Here is a 17,732-nt window from a genome sequence, read left to right on the forward strand (position 1 = left end):
TAAGAGGCTTCTTAACATTTTCAATAAGATTTTGAAACCATCTTAAAAATAAAACATTATTTGTTTATTTTTTTTTAATTGCAATAACATTGAATAAGAGAAAAAAATATTGCGTTAAATCATAATATAGCATCGGAAGTGTGAAATATCTTCTATTTATTATAAAATTATAATAATATATAATGTTTCCGATATTATCAACCGTATCTACAAATCCACACAAACCGTAAGGCCCTTCTCCCATTTCGATACTTCTAGAATACGATACTCGAGTAGAATACTAGTTAGATATTTGCTCGCTGCCCGATGCTCGCATATTAAGCGACTGAAAAATGACTAAATTCATCATTATTGTGCCTCGTTTTTGTAGACGGACGCTATGTCCAGCGATTCCAGTGACGATGTAAAAGTAGGAAGTACTGGATTCATCCATATATTGAAAGAAACATAAGTAAATTGTAGAGTTTTTATAGCCGCACGAGAACTACAACATGATGATAAGAATTTTTTATCTTTCTTCCGAAGAGATACGCGCGAAACGCGACGCAAAAACGACCACCTATACTAGTCGCGGACGTCTAGGATACCGGTAGCGTAATGGGAGAAGGGCCTTCGAGATCTTGTCGAAATCAAACGTCGGTATCATAACGATTGACAATGTCAAAGAATAATTTGTTTTGACAATATTCGAATGTGTTGCAAAGAAATGATTTTCCAAATCCATGAAATCTATATTTTATTTATTTTTCATATATCTACGGAATTGAAATAATGATGTTATTAATTTAGATAAAAATGCATTACTACAAGGCTATTATTATATAAATATTTTGACTCATAACGGAAAGTTTTGTGAAGCATAAAAATTATAAACAAATATGTATCCATTGTATGCTTCCATCAAATTGGGGAGAGGTATTAAGCGACATCATTTTCATTGCTGAAGACGGGTCTATAAATAAGTTATCGGTAATTACCGACTAATTTGTACAGACTACAGGGGCTAGTAACGACGACATAGAATAACATGATATTTCGTTTTGTTAGATCTGCACATTTGCTTAACTTTTTTCAATTACGATTACATATTAATAATAATAATGACCGATAGAAGTAATTTTAAGATTTCATTTTACTGATAAACCATTCTAAACATAATGAACAATTTCTGACTTGAAGAACTGACGTCGCTACAATTTTGTGTCATTAAACCTTTTTTCTTTTTAAATACCAGAGATGTTACTCTAAAAATCGAAATCTGACATCTAGAATCGAATGAATTGATTACTTGTGAATAAAAATCATCATAAATTAGTAAATTGGATTGACAAATGTTTCAAATCCGTATCGATTAATTCACTTTAATCGATGTTTTTAAGCAGGTTACCTCTCTTCGAAGATAAAATTGATAGACGTCAAATGTTGCCTATTAAATTGGCTCTACAATAATGACAATTAATTATGATATTATTGCAGATGCAAACTCAGTGCTCTATAAATATCCAGTTCATTAGATATGAAGAGAATCAATGAACCGAAACGAGCTGAGATCAAAAGGCGTCGGTTTGAATCTACCACCTTTAGTGTTGAAGTTATATCTAGCAACGACTTTAGTTGTTTTTGAAGTATAATAATAAAAAATAATAAATGACATAATATTAAATATTCATAATAAATAGTAGGTATCGCGGAAGAATTCTAATCAATACCCGCGGCCCCATCATTAAAGCGGCTCGACGGAACATAGTGGGGTTTTAGTCGGTAAGAATCCGACATAACCCACGGCTCCTTCCCCGGGGGCCGTGGGTATATTTGGAAGATTTCCCCACTATAAAAAAAAAGGTATTATATAAAACTTGTGTAGTTCTTATAGTATCCTTTAATTATTCAAACAATGTTATTGCAAAGACTTGAATGAAGAAGTATTTAAAAAGGCGATATTTTTAAGTTAGATTTACTACAATTTTGGTTCACATATTTGCAGAAATACGATTCAAAAATTAAAATTTACTTCCCAAATTATTGAACTCACTATATATTATATAAATTCCATCAACAATATCCTAGAAATGGCCACATACAAAACATGATCCACGCATCATTAACTGGAAAGCTTTGGATCAATACGACGCGAAACTTAAATTCCCCCCTCAAGAAGAAGGTTGGCCAAATTCGTATGTTAATACACCCCGGTACCCTCCTACTCCCACCCGGCCCGAGGGAACCGACCGAACTATTATAAAGGGTAGCACGAAAGTTAGATTAATGATGTTAGGAGCTGACCAGCGTACAGACACGGGAGATAATGTTTACTTTGCTCGAAATACTTGGTTATGTACGTAGAAAACATGGAAGAGCTTGATAATGATTACATGACGTGTATTTTAAGGTGTTTCTTCGGTGATCATAGTTAAGCTAGTCTTTTATTTGTTCTGTTCCATCTACAACCAACTCTATACTTCATTTAATTATACAGGATAGATTTGAAAGGCTAAAAGTCAAACCATAAAACCGATATTTTGTATAGGTCCTCATTTAACTTGGAAATCATAGCGGTAGAAAACATTATAAATTAGTTAATTGGTTTTTTTACATGTAAAATTATGTGTGTAGGTATACCTAATTTTAAACATCAACAATCACTTAACATTAATATTACATTTATATAAACTAAATACTACAAGTCAAACTTTTCCACATCGCTCCCAAATAACATGCATCTAACAAAACATAAAATAATTACATAAATAATTAGCACAATCAGAACACCCACGCCGCTGACTGTACCATTTCTATCGAGGCTCAGCGGTAAAGTGTGGACGATCTAACTTCGCCTTGCACACACACACGCGCGCACACACACATACACACGAATTAGATACGTTAAATCTTCAGATACAGGATTTTGGTAGTAATAAGTGGATACGGGTAAAAGGTAATAATGATTTGGCTTTGTTTAGATGTATGTTTAGACTAATTATGTATGTTTATTTTTAGATAATGAGACGGAATATAGAGGAGAATGTAGGAGACATGATGCTCTACATTTTTGGTTAGGGACTGTTGTGGGGAAAAAGTACGAGAAAATTTTACGAAATTAGTTCTTATAATTATAATGTTGTATTAATAGGAAATAAGAAACTTAAGAGAACTCTTTTGTATTAAATAACATTACAAAAAATAATAATTATTCATCAAGAATATGATTAAACAACCAAAAATCAGAAATCATTTACTGATGCGGAATTTTAATTAATACTCAAACGTAATCGAAACTTTGATATTCCGCTCATTAAAAGTAATTAACATTCAATTCCTAAATATGAATACAGTCTCTGTTAAATAAATACAATGTAAGTGTGTGAATGTGTTCGTGCATTTAATCTAGCACACATATGTACACATGTATCCTCAAGTGAGCCGCCTTCACTCCCATCATACGAATTCAAGCAGTCGATTGTAGTATATGCTGAATTAACAGATGCAACACATAATAAAAATATTCTTTTTTTAATTAAGAGGAAAGATTTAATTGTGTGTGTTTGAAATGGTATCGTCTCCGAATCTACTGGAAAGATTTGAAAAATTATTCATAGCTATTTTATTCCTGAGGCATAGATTATATTTTTATTTTATTTTTATGATATTTTTGCAAAGACGGTAAAAAGGATATATATCGTGTATTTATTAATAGTGTAATGAAATCGTCGTTCAATGTTTATTCTAATCTTCTATGCCCCTAAGAGAAACAAGTTCCAAGGATCAACGGTCAAGTCATAGGGCTGCTGACCCAAGGTCGACACTATTATGGGAACACGGCGCTTATTATAATATCAATTGATCTCTGACCAAATGATCTCACGGTAACCGGTTAACTTCATCTCCTTTAACTATCTAATTTATTCCATTTTTATTCTAAGTTTTATGGAAATTTAACGACGCGTTATTGTTGTGAAAACTCGGATTTACATATTTCTCACGATGTATGAATATTTTTAGTTTGGTAGGTAAAGGATCAGTTGTGATTTTGTGCTCATTCAAGATAGTTGACCAGGATATTTTGTAACACAGTGCAGTAATTATAATAATATCTTCTAATATTACAAATGTTTTAATATAATTGCTAAGAAAAAAAATCGCAATATATTAGGCGTGTGTATGTTGCAAAATTATTTAATAAAAATAACGCTAAAACAACGTTGTAATAACGAACTATAAAACAAACATAAGATTAATAATTTTAGCATATACCGCATTTTGCGCGCGACCGCCCACATTCGCGAGTTTGACCAAAACTACACTCACACCAATATATTTACGCTTTATCTGGAAGTTGTCGGTCCGTATACATCAGTACCCCTCTAAAGCCCCCTCCTACTTATACGTTAACAAATTTGCATATAACATACCCCGCATCTAATAACTTCGGCTTCTTTAATGAAAATCGATGTCTACGCAACATTTTGGACATGTTACGTAATACATTTTGTTTAGTATTTTCGGTTAAGCGATTTTATTTTGGCTAAATATAATTGAATCGGGGCTAGGGAGGCGTAAATCGGTTTATTGCGAGTTTGATCGGTTGACGACAATTAGATTATGAAATTCCGACGAAATTTTATCAGACGGGTTGAGTCTCATGTCGAAATTGCCGAAATATAAATTGGATCTTTATATATACGGTCTTTGTGTCTGCGGTACTTGGGATAAAGGAAACCCTAAATATTTGTATTTTTAACATTTTTGAAGAAAGATAATTTTTTAAATACTAATTGTGTAATGGGCAATATTTTTTTTGAAATAATGTACTTATAATAACTTGACTAGGTAGATTTCTGAAAATATAATAACCATGCCGTGTTCATTGAAATTTTAATGTCTTTAATAAACTAGAACTGAATTCAGAGATCTGTTTGATTTGTAACAAGATGGCAAAGAAGATTTTTTAAGACAATGTTTGTAATTATATTTCTGAATTTCTGAACAAAAAGTAAATACAAACCGCGGCTTTTGATAAAGCTAATCGAGGTAAGATATTTTATTTATTTTGCGTAATTATTAAAGCTATTATTAAAGTCCAGACCAGACATGAATTTGAAATACTATAACAGTTAATTACGCATAGTTTGTTGAAAGTTTTAAGTCATTAACTTCTATATACCTAATATACATTTATTAGATTTAAATGTATGCAGCTCTAGGGGCAAGTAATGTTGAACGTGCACCTTTTAATTATATTAATTGTATTTTGCAATTAGATTTATAAAATATTATTAAAACTTCTATATGTTGAAATAGCTATGTTTTCTGATTCTAGTGTTTGTCTGAAAAATGTATTGTAGGTATTAAAAAATTTTGTGATAGTTATAATAGATAAATTGACATAACTGAAGAAAAGGTTTTGTCGCATTATCGTTTATTGTCGTATGAAATTGTATTATTATAATTTTATATATCTGTAATTATATACCTATTCGTTTCAGTAGCAAATTATCACTTACGTTCGACGCGTTTATAAGATTAATTTATTTTCTAATACGAAGCTCTACTATTCATCAAGATTGTTCGTATAAGTATAGGTAAATAGAAAGTTATTTACCAGGGATTTAAAATAGGCGAAAACATTTAAACTCTGAATTTATAAGACCTACTTTTAGAAAGCTTCGGGCTTCTGTAAAATTTGATCAAAATTTTATGTTTTTATAATTAGGTACCAAGGAAGACTAGTAAACGAAAATATTTTAATGTGACATCCAAAGTTTCTGACATCTTTTCTGAGGTATTTTGATAGTAAATCTGTTTTTTCCAGCTTTATACAAAAGGGTCTACGCGTTGTCCGCGTTTATTTTGAGATTGAAGAAGATTTTCTGAATTCCTGATTGACGAACACGGAACGAGTTTTTTTAGTTCTCAGGTAACTCTTGTTATAACAATTATATTGTCCTCTTTCTTCTGTTTTGAATTGGATATTAAAATCTTTTTTCTTAGGGCTCATACAGAGACTTTAGTCGAAAGATAAAATGAAAATCACGTAAGATAAAGCTGAAAAACTATGACATAGTATAATAACTAAAGCAAGGCTCGACTTACAATAAAAGGATTACACTGTATATGTATTATAACTATGATTGTAGTAGTTAAGATTATCATTTAGTTCACATTAAGTAGGCATTTTATTATATATAAAAATGAATCCCAAAATGTGTTGGTAAGCGCATAACTTTAGAACAGCTGAACCGATATCTTTAATTATTTTTTTATTATATTCCTTGAAGTACGAGGATGGTTCTTATGTAGAGAAAACGTGAATATGTACCACGGGCGAAGCCGGGGCGGACCGCTAGTCGTCTAATAAAATAAGAGAAGGATATGCGGTAGGAATTTAAATACTTTTGAAATAGTTTCTTTAACTTTTAATTAATATTGTAATTATTTTGGATTATTTATTATATTTTATATACCTAATAGACATTACATTCTTCTTATTACATATTTTTCGAAGATGCGTCCTTGACTGAGAAGGATTAAATCCAAGTTTTACTTATTCGTTGTAGGGTTAAGTTACATCGCTTAAAAGGTTTACTTGTAAGTAATTTACATTATATACTAAAATGTATACCTACATACTGCAAGTAAATAATTTTCCCATAATTTATGTGATACGTTTTTTTTATTTATTTAACCAATAAACAAATTAAACCTTTTCCATGGATTTATCAATACGCGTAGGTAGCGAATATTCACTACGAATATATTATTATGTACTAGGACACGTGTGTAAATATTATTATCGGATTTATTAATGTTTTCTTTTACATTTTTCTTAATATCTTGCTAATTATTTTACTAGGTATGCTCTATGCAATTTTCAAATATGTATTATTATATGTATTTAATAACTCAATAGGCTGCTCGCTGTGTGGAGACCTGCTTATTAATTGTTTTGTTTTTCTTTATTATTTTGTTTATACATAAATTATAAAATTAATTTAGTCTTTCTTCCTATAATTTTAACCTTTATATTTTATGATATACATATTAAAATATTCTATCCTATCTTATATTTAGATAAATATTAATCTATTAATTTTCAGAATCTCTGCAAGTTGTACGTGCTGACTTTGTGATGTGAAGATCTTATATAAAAGACAACAGCGTTGATATCAAGTAAATATATTTTTTTTTTTTTTTTTTTAATTAAATAAGGTTGCTAATTAAAATAGCACCTTATACAAATTACAATCTAGCCTACAAGACTAATAAGTAATTTTATGTTAACCTAAATTTCTAAATAACTTATTCTAAGAGAGTGTCCATTGTCACTTGCTTAGTGTCTGTTAAGGGGAAGTAAGTCACTTTGCTCGTGTGCTTTGGTATACAGATAATTGTCACTGTTCACTTTTCACTTATCACTACACTAACTCAAAAGGTTTAGTCCTTTTTAGTCTTCGCACTAGGTCCGTGGTGTCAAGGAGCTGGATAGCCTCAACATTCACGTGATGATGAAGTCGATGTTGATGAGCTTCTGCATGTTTTTGAACAATTTTGTCCACGGTGTCCACTTTTAGGTCACGGTGGAGGTCACCATTACGGATGTACCATGGAGCATTTACAATGTCTCTCAGTACTTTATTTTGGAAACGTTGTATAATGTCAATGTTGCTTTTTTGGTACAGCCCCACAGCTGAATACCATACGTCCATACTGGCATTAGGACTTGTTTGTATATGAGTAGCTTATTATGTATCGACAACTGGGAGTATCTTCCAAGAAGCCAATACAATTTCTTATAGCGCAAGCCTAATTCTTCTCGCTTCTTCTTGACGTGAGCCTTCCAGCGTAGCTTAGCGTCAAGCGTCATACCGAGGTATTTCGCCGTGTTAGCATAAGGTATTTGTTGGCCATTAAGGAGTATCGGGACAATCTGTGTTCTTTTGTTTGTAAAATTTATGTGAATATATCTATATATTTTTTTTTTAATTTTAAGTATTTTTGTTTTAATAATTTATTTTTGTTTTAATAATTTATTTGAACTTATCGTTACTGCTTTAACACTCTTTATTCTAAATGCAGCCTTTTTCACGGTTTATTGCAAACCTATTAATTAATAACTTTCGATTCTTTCAAATATATCAACTGAATTTTGTTTTTAAGATAAAGGATTACTACCGCTTAACTAAATTAATTTATTCAATTAATTTTCAGGTTCATTTAAACGAGAGAAGATACTTATATCTATTGTCAAAAAGCTCGAAAGTATGTGATAGAAATGTGAGTATATAAAATATTATTAGCTTGTATAATAATTTTAAATAATAATATCACAGTAAATCAATTAAAACTTTATTTTCGGATAGAACAAGAACATCCTTGTGTATTTATTTATTTATTTATTGCACACACAAAATAAATAGAGACGCAAAAGAAATAGTGTATCCTGTTAGACTGAAACTATTTTACCAATTTCTTTTACGAAGCCCAAAGAGTCATTATTTAAATATTTATGCAGTACATATTTGTATTATTTATTACTAAAGTTAAGAATAGCATTAGTTGAAGATAATAAGCATAATTTATTAAACAAAGAGAAACATCTATCGTCAACCATTGACTTCCTTAATCCAGTTATCTCAACTTTATTATATAACTAGCTGTGCCGCGCAGTTTCACCCGCGTGGCTCCGCTCCTGTTGGTCTTAGCGAGATAGTTAGATAGATTAGATTTGTGAATAATGTAGCTTTCGAATGGTGAAAGTATTTTTAAAATCAGTCCAGTTTACGAGCCTATTCATTACAATCAAACAAACAAAGTTTTCCTCTTTATAATATTAGTGTAGATAAGATTACTTCTATAGTAAGAGCCCAAGCTGTAATTAGTTAAGTGATAAATCGATGAAATTGAGTAATCAATAAATTAATTATCGAGTCCTAGTGTCACTACGCACCTACCTATTTTATATTTTTACCACAGTATTCAATAATTTAATAAATTTTAATAATCCAATCCGATATCTTAAAAATGTTGCACATAATGCCTAATTTTTTGTGAAACTTCTATTACATGCCTATTTACTTCCTAGTTTGTTAGACAATTGAAACACTACTTAATTTTTAAAATAATACTTTTTCTAATAAAAATCTTACTAATTTCAGGACTCATCTACACCGTACTGCTGAAGACAGAAGAAAAATGTAAGCAACTCTCCTTACCAGAGCTTCGCTACGCTTATGCTTAGCCTTCGCGCTTCGTAAATTAACGCTAAAAATATAAATTATTATATTATTCTAATTCTTATTGATAATAGAAAATTATCTAGGACACACTACCTTAATATGTAGTTAATATTTTAACAAAATATAAAAAAACTGATTTTATTCATCGATTGGAACGATTTCGTAGAATTTTCTCATATTAGTTATTAAAACTAGGGTACTAAATATAGGTGAAAATTCATTGAAAATATATTATTTAATATTTAATTCATGAATTACTAAACATAACAGAATATGTATAATGATATTGAAATTCACTTTAAATACATTGTTTAGGTAGTAGCTATTTATGCGTATACTTAGTACATTTTTAATGCAGTAAATTATCGTACTACGTACATCATGATCAATAAAATAATTAAACAATACATATGGTGTTTTATTTGCAACTAATTCGCTGTAAGCGAGCTTACAAAAATGCTTTGCTTCATGCTTTTTCTTAGTTACCCGGATATTGTGTAAAATGGCGTAGACGTCTACAATAATACGTAGACTTTATCTACTTTCATACTATTTCATAAAAATTATATTTTCTTACAAATGTATCAGACGAATTAAGGATTAAAATAAGAAAAAAAAAATTCAGGATATATATTTATAGGTATTATTATGTAAAATATATAATACCTATTTCGAAAATAGTTCGTTCAAAATACTTTCCCTAATGAAATAGATAACAATCTAAAACCGTTATTACATGTCACCCAAATGATTTAGGTATCAAAAGCAAATATAATTTCAAATGCAAAAGTAATAAGCCGCACTATCTGCTCGTCGCGTATTGGATATCGCGTCAATACGAAAAGTTTTGAACAACGCGCCGAGAGCGCCACCGCGGTATTTTTTCCAAAACTAAATTGCCCTGAAAAAAATAGCGCCAACAACGGCATCTCTTAGCAGTCGAGAGAATTTTTCCAAGCTTCGGTCATAACACTCGGCCACGTGCATTTGTTTTGGTTGGGTTTTTTTCACGAAAAAAGATAGCATACATAAACCTCACCTCGCCGCGTCGTAGGTGCGCCAAGCAAAATGGTCGTCGTTTTTTTCTTCTCTTTTCAGCCATCTGTCCGTCCTTTTCGGTCAAAAATGCGATCGTTATTTTCTGTTCCGGTTTGAATGTGTGCGTGGCGCGGTCGTTGCTGAAGATATACGCCATGCGGGGGCGTGCGAAAAGCGTTCTAGGCGCGCGTCATTATGGTTTATTTTTGTTTAAGCAAAAAATTGTCTTACGTCTAATGGTAGACGGAGAAAAAATAGAAATATAGGAGGCACGGCGTGTACGATAAAGAGAACGGGAGTCGTTAACGATTCTGCGCCGGAAAGTTGCGCAGATTGCGTTTTTGGTGCTTTTTTTGGGGGCAGCGCCTCATACCAACGGGTGTTTTTTGAATCTATCTTTTTCTAGCACGCGGATCTCATTCCTTGCTCGCTGATGTATGCGTGCGGGTGGTGTTTATCGGTGTGCGTGGCGCCGGGGGCAAGCACCTAGTACTAGATTTTTGCGTGGAAACGTCCTAGATAACTGATCGCGTATACATAGGCAGGGTATATAATGAGATGTCACCGCTATGCGAGTAAATAGAGCTATGCAATAACGCAACCTGCCCGCGGTATTCACGTTGATTAATTACGGCCTTACATAATTGTTCTACGTAAACTATTCGTTTGCGAATAGACTGGTTTTTGATAAAATAAAATTTTAAAATGTTTTGTTAGGCATTCTCCGTTACGCTTCAGCAAGGGTAAATCGAAAGTTGATATATGTGTTGTCACACTACACCCTTCTTGGTCCGGTCATTGAACTATTCGCGTATAAAATGAATGGATGATCAGGCTATTTATTATACGTTCGAAATATTAATTGTTTTATGAATGAAATACGATTGATGACAGTTGTTTCAATACATCTTTGTAAGATCCAGTTACGAAAATTTAATTTTAATCAGATTTAGCAGATAACTAATATAATCTATTGGCAGAAAAATTCCGTTAGGCTTTTACTATTAGATATTTTTTCTCTTAAATTAAGATTATTTGTGGATTGTGGTTTATGGTATAGGTCCTTATTCACTAATTAACAAATGTTTGTTGCTTGTTAGCTCATAAATTAGATAAAAGTATCAACACTTTACTTTCATTATTATTTAGGTATAAATTAAAAAAAAAATAAGATTAATGTCAATGATTGACGATGAGGTTCATAACTGATGGCTACGTAGGTATGGTAAATGGCTATGGTAGTAGGTATGTTAATCTGATGTTGGATGTAATTGTAGACAATATTATAAATAATACGAAGTAGGTAATAAAATTATCGTAAGTAGGCGATAGTAATTTTTAGACAATTTTTAGTAGTAAGAAAAAGTTCCTATCTCCAATAAATATCTAATAATTATTGTACGCAAATAGCAAAAAATTTAAAATATTGTAAGTAAACTGTATAATAGTATCTAACACACATTGTATGTAAATGACATTCTCTTGAAATTAGAAACAAAATAAATAATAATAAATAAATATATCATTTATTTTTCCACCATAATTTGATACAAAAAAAGAACATAATTTAACGCCAACGTCTAAATTGAGTCGGTATTATTTTATGCCGTCGCGTAGCAGTGAACGCGCAAATTATGGAAAATTATTACTTGGTAACTATTAGCTTATTTGTTGAAAGATAGAGTTTTCCGCATTATCTAAAAATAGTAAAAAATAAGCTACTGTTTTACATCAAAATGATAAACATAACATTCCTACATGTTACCATAGACCAATATATCTAGAGTATATTGGGTCCATGATGTTACATAAAATTTGTTCTATTTAGAAACATAGGTATCGTAGATATACCTAGCAAAATAATACCGCCATGAATAGGTATTTGCCTGAACGCTAGTGCCTGAACACATAGATACCTAGATAAAGAATTACGAAAAAAAATTCACGTCTAAAATGTCTCTTGTCAACTCTACATGTTCGCATGATGCATCTACTAGGTGTAGATATTGAAAAAAACTTATAAGTACAAAGAAATCGTACCTACCATAATCAATCTAGCAGTCAAATTATTACAGTTTTTTCTACCCAAAGAGGAAATATTCGATTGTTTGTTTCTTTCTTTGAAATTCTTCGAATCTAGGTACTCGACCGATTTGCAAGATTCCTTCTCTAACAGAAAATTACATTTTTCTTTTTAATAGGCTGCTATTTCCGTGTAAACCCGGGTACAGTCGAGGCGAGTAGCTTGTATGTTATAGGATGACAAACGAACAGACGCATTACCTGGTGGTTGGATAAAGCGGACCATGACAACCAAAGTTCTCCAAAGTTATTGTGTCTACTAGAAAAAAGATGAGAAATTATTCTGCATAATAAATTTTGAATTTGCATTTATTAGTTTAAATTATTTCTTCGCAAATAACTTAGTTTCTCTGCATTTTTTCTTCATAGAAAAATATAATTAATCTACGGAATTTTGTGCTTTATCTTTTAAATTTTCGTTAATGTATCTTAAATGATGGAATCCATACTAATATTATAAATGCGAAAGTAACTCTGTCTGTCTGTCTGTTACTCGATCACGCCTTAACTACTGAAACAATTTGCATGAAATTTGGTATAGTGATATTTTGATACCCGAGAAAGGCTAGGCTTCTTTTTACCCCGGGATAGGTTTTCTAACCGCCTCCTTGGTACAGTGATTGGTGCGTGATGGGTGATGGGTTCGATTCCCGGTGGACACGAAAAAAAAAAGACTTACAAGGTTGATCACCTACTTGTCCCTAAATAAAATCGATCAGTGAAAAAGATATAATGCATCTGCCCCTTAGTGACGCCTGACGCAGAAACATAATATTATAAAGCATTCAGTGATATCTCTTAACAATCAAAAACTGCTTTTTTATAGTTTAAACACAATCTTTCAATATAAATTTATCCTTTTCAGTTTCTGTGAAAAGAGGCATTAGAAATGTTAAGTGTATTAGCATAGCGCCATCTATGTATTTTCTTATGAACAAAAAGTTATGTATTAACTTATACGAAGTTTGAAGCAAATTACTTAAGACACACAAATATAACAAAATATTATTGTTTAAACATTAAACTATTAATTTGTTGGCCTTTAAAGTTATTAGAAATTAATAATTCGACAAATATCAAATATTATTACCACATGACGCGCGGTGAACCAGTTTCGTTATAGCGCCATCTAGCGCTGAGTAGTGTAAACTAAAAGTAGAGTCCGAGTTTGACTCTACATGGTTTCCAATAAGATTTTACAAATTAACATGATATTCATTTTCCAACATAAAATTGGTGTAAATTGATCCAAAAAATACGTTAAACTAAAATAATAATTATACGAGTTGATCATATTTTTTTTTTGTTGAAATATATATTTCGTATTTTTACTTCAGATTCCATATTTATATAGCATCTACATAATTTCATAACGTTCAATCTATTATCTATATTTTATACTTTAAAGTCGTAAAAAAAATTATCTGTCTATTTGCTGAACGGATTTTGAAGATTTTTTGTTGTTGTTTGATAACCAGGATAGATTTTAGTTCTCAGAACCTATAGGCCAATAAGCTATTACTTATGTTGAACAATTTAATTTTGAATTCGAATCTGCCCACGCGCACACGAAGCATAATCAGTCATTATTAGGATTTTTTACCAAAATAACTTCATGAATTTTGTTTTTTTTATTCGTTATAATTTTTATACCTATTCTTAAGTTAATCTAGCGGAAAATTTTCAAAGTCAGATATTGTTATGATAATATAAGTAATTTAGATAGAGGTACTTACATAATATCTATACTAATATTACAAAGCTGAGGAGTTTGTTTGTTTAAAAGCGCTAATCTTAGGAACTACTTGTCCGATTTATCGAGGTAGGCTATACGTATATATTATCACGCTAAGACCAATAGGAGCGGAGCAATGCGGGAAAAACCGCACGGCACAGCTCGTAATCATTAATATGACACCAAGAAAAATAAAGAGAGCATTATAATAGAAATTTTAATATAATTGTGATTAGAATTGAAAAAAAATATAGGTCAAATATTTTTTTCTCTTTTAAAATTACAAGCTTTGCTAATTAATATATTAATTAAAGGCTTTAATTAATAAATAAAACTGTTCGTTTAACTACGTGGAGATACTAAGACATTTTTAGAGAAGTAGGGTATCTACCAAAAAAATATGTAATTACAAAGCGGCTAATATACAAGGTGTCCGACTGTTGGTATACTAAGCTCAAAGGAGGTCATAGTTTTGCATACGCTGAGTACGTAAAAAATAATTATAAAATTCCAGGAGCAGTTTTTTTCAAATAGATGAATTCTTAAAACTCTATGTGTACACCCATAATCAAGCAACTCGCCCAGCTTTGCTACCAGCACGTGACCTATCGTTTAAGATTATGTTTTCATAGACAAATTGCTCACATTAGCGAAGCGGTATAAGTATGCCGGCTTCGCGAAGCTAGAGAAGAAAACATGGATTTTCAGGAAAAATTTAGCAAAAATTTTCTGATACAATTTTGTTGTTTAAGTATTTTTTACGTGATCAGTGTATTAAAAACCACAAGTCCCTTCGCAGTATACCAATAGTGGGACACCCTGTATAAATTGAGGAAATAGATTAAAATGACAGGCTAGATGATTTCATTTTATAAATGGTGGAAAGCTATAATAGCAATGTGCGCAGGGGCAGGAGGCAGTTCGTTGGCGTTGTCATGGCAACTTTGGCAATACGTGCGTATTTCCCTGGTATTTCCGTCACAGAAAAATGCCAGGCAATAGAAAATATGCAGGTAATTGTTATTGTAACATTCGGGTGTGTGTATTTTAAATTTAGGAAACAAGTAAAAGTCAACAAGTAAAAGTTTGTAGCATCCTGAAAAAAGCAGATGAATTGATAAATACTACAGATGAAAAAGTGGCCAAGTGCGTATCAGTCGTACACAATCTGTCCTGACGAATGAGGTGTGTGTTCAGGATTAAAAATGGAGAATGACTGAACATTGATTTAAAAAAGAGCGTGTATGCTGAGCACACGTATTTAAGTGAAACTTCTTTGGAAAGATGAACATACCAAAATCATCGCCTTACTCCATGACGTGACGGTATAGCCATGACGCGACCTTGAAATTATATACTCAACGCGCCTTAAGAAGTTTCACTTCAAAAAGATTATATCTAATAAATTAATAATGATTTGTTATTTACTTTTGTAATTTATTAATTTTTATTGTTCAAATATATAAGTATACCTATTATATGTTTTATGTATCAAATATTGATAATAATATTATGAAGAGGGAATGTTTGTTTGTAAGAAGAGTATTAGGTTAGTAGATACTTAGTGGGTAGGTATAGAGTCTTTATCACGGACGAATTCTACCTATACCCGTGGCCCCGTGGCCCCGTCGTTGATGCGGCTTGACGGAACACAGTGAGGTTTTGGTCGGTAGGAATCCGACATAACCCACGGCCCTTTCCCCGGAGGCCGTGATTATCTATGCAAGATTTCCCCACTTTAAAAAAAAAGAAGCTATAGAGTCCTTATTCCACGAAATTTACACCCGATGAAACAGTATAATATTAAATCAATTATATACAGGGTTAGTTGTAAAACACCGGCAACCTCGCAGGACAAGATAGCTAACACCATAAGCAACATCATTTGTTCTACGACTTTTGATAATTTGTAAGATTTTATTTTAATACAAAAATAAATATTCATTTAATTTTCCATATGAATATTATAAACTCTACGCGCATCCCAAAAATTACGTAAACAAGAAGCGAACGGGAGGGGAAAGGGGGCGTCGCGTCGTCCATCCGATAATGAATAGAACATACACAAATGAACATAGACAAATATTAGGAGAGTACAATAAAAGTTTAAAAAATCATTTAAAAATAATTAATTGCGTTATGCCAAAAGTCGTAGAACAATTAATGTTATTACTTATGATGTTAGCTATCTTGTCCTGCGAGGTTGCTGGTGTTTTACAAGTAACCCTGTATATCTGCAAAAGAAGAAATCCATCTATGTACCTTGCATCTATGTATCCATCTATGTATAAACAAGAACTTACTAATCTTCTTCTCACATTTCCTTTCCTACCAGGTTGCTTGGCAGATATTGCTGTGTAGCGATAAGGCCGCCTATTGTGCAAAATGTTTGTTCCTGATTAATTTGTACCACATTTCCTACATTGTTTTGTACAATGAAGTGTTACAAATAAATAAATAATCGTCAAATGTGTTGCTAAGTGCAAAAGTCCAGAACGGCTGAACCGATTTCGTTAATACTTTTTTACAATACCTAGGTATTCCTTGATGTACGACGATCCAAAACGTTAACCTCGGGCGATGCCGAGTCGTATAATACCTATACTTAAAAGCTGAGTTTTCCATAAATAAACAACTTTATGATATAAACATTGTTTGTAACTCTTAGAGGTAAATCTACTCAGATAATTTATTGATAAAAACGAAATAGTAACAACTTAAAAGTAAAAAATAATTCTTAACCTAGGAATTTAACAATAACCAATACATACAATAGGTAACAATTGGAAAAAAGCGTGGGGTGCCATGTTCAATCAGCTCTTGAAAGGCGCCCCACGCTTATTTCACAATAAAAAAAGTAGGTAAATGGAAATAGAAATAGTATACCTATATAATGGACCGTAATTATATTAAACCAAAATAATATAATATTGCCATCTAGATCAATATACAAAAATTACATATCTATACGTAAAAATATGCACCCCATATATACGTACTAAATGGCAAATAAAATTCCACCAATCTCTAACGGAATAAAAAAAATAAGTATATAATACAGAATAGGACCCCTGACAATAGAATAGTTCACCCTCATTCGACTAGGCTCCTAGATAAGTGTTGCTTTGTTTGATGTTGAACCCTATTTCAAGAGGATAAGGTCTAATATTCAAAGTAAATTATCGATTAAAATGTGGCAATGTATTTCTATTAATATATTTACAACGAAAAGTGTGTATAGAGTTTATGTACCTATAGATGTACCCAGTATGACCTTTATTTGTATTTAAAATTAAATTTGCATGGAAAATAATTGTTATTTATAATAACTATGTTTAATAAAATAATATTGTTTTTTGTGTTTTCAATAAATGCTTTACATAATAAATAATATGTTATTTCAATAAAACACCTCTTTTTAATACATAAAGGCAAACGGAATAAATGTGTAATTAGCGTCCTCTTATTAAGAAGCATTTGAGGTTATAATCGGCGCTTACCTATAAAAAGAAAGTGTCACAAAAAGGAAAACATATTGGTATATATACTTAGATGAAGTAGATAGTTAATTATTTTTAAGCAAAAAATCATTGCTCTTTTAACCGCCTACAAAAAAGGAGGTTCTCAATTCGACCGTATCTATA

General features: G+C 31.4%; 1 long non-coding RNA gene across 1 annotated transcript; it reads left to right on the forward strand.

Annotated features, from left to right (window-relative positions):
- Nucleotides 1–4,979: 4,979 nt before the first annotated feature.
- Nucleotides 4,980–8,222, forward strand: LOC123699714. Its single transcript, XR_006752550.1, has 4 exons — nt 4,980–5,028; nt 5,810–5,914; nt 7,095–7,167; nt 8,206–8,222. It is a non-coding gene; the product is annotated as an uncharacterized LOC123699714 (long non-coding RNA).
- Nucleotides 8,223–17,732: the final 9,510 nt, after the last annotated feature.

Source organism: Colias croceus, chromosome 18 (assembly GCF_905220415.1).
Source record: "Colias croceus chromosome 18, ilColCroc2.1".
NCBI lineage: Eukaryota > Metazoa > Arthropoda > Insecta > Lepidoptera > Pieridae > Colias > Colias croceus.